Raw genomic sequence first — 3,767 nt, 5'->3', positions numbered from 1 at the left:
TGAGGTTGCAGCCCCTCTTTGAGTATTTAAAGGGGCTACTCCTAAAGTTTTGGCTGTACTTCAGCCCCATGTTCCTGATCTTTGGACACCCGGTGCGGAGTGGGTTGGGCCGGGAAGAGGATCTCCTCGTCGGTCTGCTCCTGGGCCTGGCCAAGGTGGCAATTCACAGATCCAGGCTGCAGGCCGTCAAGGGGTCTGTCCTCCGGGATTGCCTCTCCCTCTTCCGAGGTTATGTTCACACCCGGGTTTTCCTGGAGTCCGCCGGTTTGCTTGAGGTCTTTCGCGACCGGTGGGCACCGCAGGGGCTGGAAAGCATCATCGATGCTGAAAATGCCATTTTCATTTGAGTTTTGTTTTATTTATTTGATTTGAATAAAATTATTTTAGACAATGCTTATAAATGGGGAACTGGGGAATAAAGGCCCCCTCAACAAAAATGTAAGGGGCCTGGGGTATAATGGCCAGTATATCAGCTTCCAATCTGGCTGAACAGACTCATTTCAGTGAGATATGTTGAATCTCGAAGGGTCAGAGTGCTGTCACTCTGGGACCCCTGTCTTATCTCAGTCTCTTTCTGAATGTGTTATTCTGAACATTCAGAGATTCCCTGCAGTGATCTCCTCTTCCCATTTCCTGTAATTCCCACATCTTCTCCCAGCCTCAATCCACCCTCAAACACCCTGTCCTCACACACAGTGATCCTAAAGAGAAACAAGACACAGATATGAAGCAGTGATCAATGCAGTAAGTTTTATTTCTGAGCACAGCCCATTATTCAGACAGCAGTCATACAGGGTCAGGGGTTACAGGACCTAAACATTCAAACAGAGCCTGTTTCCCAGGAACAAAGGTTTCAGTCAGTGAGAACTTGGAGAGCTCGGGCTGGTGGGAATCCCTCTCTGGATCTTTCACTATTTCGGTACGCAACATTGGAGATGATTGGGGCAGTCCCCTTCGACAGACTTCTCGTCTGTGTTACAGTCACCATGACGACACACTCCTCCAATATCTCTGCATGTGCCTAAAATCCAAAATGAAGAATGAATTGAGAGATGTTTCTGTACACAGAGGGAGGGAGAACAATGAGAAAACATGAAGCTGAGTCTGTCAGTGTCACTGGGACTGATTCTGGACCACACATCAACCTTAGCTCTTTTGTATTTAATAAAACCCCGCACCTCCCTCCCTCCCCCTGACCTGTACAGACTCAGTCTCTGTCCTGAAGGGCAGCCCAAGGGGTTTTCCTCAGAGTGGACCCCACCACACCCGCTATCTGAGACCAGAGACAGAGAAAAGAAAGATCTGACATTTATATAGAATCTTTCCCATCACCAGAAGGGCCCAAAGAGTTTCACAGACCATGGACTGTTTCTGAAGAGCCGACACTGTTTTATAGGAAACTCTGCAGCCAATCTGCTCCCAGCAAAGTCCCACAAACAGTGAATGAGATTTGACAGGATGGGGAGTTTCTGGTCATGTTGGTTGTGAGAGTGATGTTGGTTCAGGACACCGGGAGAACTCCCAGCTCTTCAAATAATGTCCCAGTCGGGTCTCCAGTTAATGGTTCATCCAAAACATGACACCTCCAGCAGAGCAGCACTCCCCCAGTGCTGGACTGTATGGACTGGAGTGGGACATCAACCCACAACTTGTTCACTCAACACCCAACTGAGGCAGACTGACACCCAGTTACTGACAATGGATCATTTCACCACTTGTCACATCTACTTAATGCATGTTCTCACATCCCCATCTCTATGAAAGCTGCAGTATTAATAAAATTAAATAAACCTGTTTAAAACCCTTTTACTCCCATTTCCTCCCCACATATTTTGAAAAACTGACTCATGTCTGGGGATTGATTCCACAGACACCTCCAGTATTGCTCCCAATTCACCATCCTTCACCTGTGAGACTGCACAGTCAGTGTGGGGAAAAGGGACTGAAGGAATTCCCGATCCTGTCCTCACTCTCACATTCTGCAGCAGGTTGTAGTGATCGGGAGCAGCAACTGTGAGTTTCCCCTCTGTAGTACCTGGGTACTGAGGCCAATTACAGAGTCTGCCAACCGGGTCAATGCTCCGGCTGAGATCCACCAACTTAGCATCACCCAGTAATCTGTGCTTTTATTGCTGGTCTGTTAGGATCAGCTCACCATTCCCTCTACTCACTCAGGTAGTGAATAATCAATCAGGGGATTTACCTGGGGAACTGGTTTACAATAAATTCTTCAGTCTTTCATGCAATCAACTTAATTCAACTAATCAAACCGTGAACTTCAAAGAGAATAAAGTGGTTTAAAGATGAAACTGTTTGAGCCCTGGTTGCTGGGAGATCAGAGACATTTACTTTCATGTACCTTCATCATGTCGAGCAGAGCTGTCACTGCTCCCACCTTTGCCACTTCTAAGTCCTGCAGCAAGGCACTGATTCAACACCAGAAAACAAAGAACTAAAAGGCACGCCTTCATCATCATCCACAGAGTTCCTCAGGATTAGAAAGCTGCAGCAGAAATGTTCTGAATCCAGACTTGCAGAGATTTCTGCTTTTATACTGACTGAAACAGTGAGTGACTCTGTGCTCTTGTAATGTCCTGGGGTGTTTCCTTTCTGTGTCAGGGTGGATCATTTGGCAGGTTGGCTCAGTTGGAATGTCATTATATTTTAGATCATAAGATCTTATGTCTATTTATCAGACCAAGTCTTTACACATGAGCTCAACTGACAGGATTTGCCAGGTACACAAATATAATATTGAACACGTTAACTCCTTCCAGTACTGTCATGTGATAGATCACTGCACTTCTAATTGATGGTGAATGCAAACGCTTCATCCTTATCTTTTTCACTGATGTACCAGACTCCCCATCATTGAAGATGGGGATGTTCATCGAACCTTCTTCTGTAGTTAATTATTTAATTGTCCACCACCATCACAACTGGATTTGGCAGGACTGCAGAGCTTTGATCTGATCTATTGTTTGTGAGATCACTTAACTCTTTCTAAAGCATGCTGTTTCCACCATTTAGCATGTTATGTCATCTTATGTTGTAACTTCACCATGTTAGCAGCTAATTTTTAGGTATGCCTGGTGCTGTTCCCTGCATGTCTCCTATACTCCTCATTTAAACAGGGTTAGTCCTGCGGATGATGATACTCATACAGTGAGGAATTTACCAAGTTATTAGTTTACAGACTGTGGCTGAATACAATTCCACATCTGTTCTGAATCGATCCCACTGAACATGGTGGTTGTGCCACCCAACACGATGGAGGGAGTCCTACAATGAAGATGGAACTTTGTATCCAAAAGTGTTTTATGCAGTTCTAGCATAACACCCCTGCTCTCATAATCCACTCCACGCTCAATAATGGAAAGTACCTCTTATGCATTCTTAATCGCCTTATCTACCTGTCCTGCTGTCTTCAGGGAATCTGTGTTGTTATGACCAAGACCGGAGGAGTGCAGTGTTTATTCTAATCCCTCTTCTCCACAGGTCACAAATATATTTAAATTTTCCCACTTACTGATACAGTCAATCATACACTCTATTTTTCCCCAGAATAAAACACACTAACAAGGTTTCTTTAATAAACAGCAAAATTACCAGTTTATTATAAACCAAGTCTTGACCAGTAATGAAGTAAAACATACACACACACATTGAAATATTAAAGACCCTTATTTATCTTAGCACCTCACACACACACACACACACAAGTATATACACACCGCTCAACTGCGTAATTAAAAGGGAGTTTTGTT

General features: G+C 44.5%; 1 long non-coding RNA gene across 1 annotated transcript; it reads right to left on the bottom strand.

Moving 5' to 3' along the window:
• Positions 1-736: 736 nt before the first annotated feature.
• On the bottom strand, positions 737-2,573 carry LOC137346037 (uncharacterized). Its single transcript, XR_010968635.1, has 2 exons — positions 2,360-2,573; positions 737-1,021 (listed from the first exon to the last, which is right to left on the bottom strand). It is a non-coding gene; the product is annotated as an uncharacterized lncRNA (long non-coding RNA).
• Positions 2,574-3,767: the final 1,194 nt, after the last annotated feature.

Source organism: Heterodontus francisci, chromosome 29, assembly GCF_036365525.1.
Source record: "Heterodontus francisci isolate sHetFra1 chromosome 29, sHetFra1.hap1, whole genome shotgun sequence".
In the NCBI taxonomy this organism is placed as follows: domain Eukaryota; kingdom Metazoa; phylum Chordata; class Chondrichthyes; order Heterodontiformes; family Heterodontidae; genus Heterodontus; species Heterodontus francisci.
The sequence above is the reverse complement of the archived record's forward strand: the minus strand, read 5'-3'. Positions and strand labels throughout refer to the sequence as shown.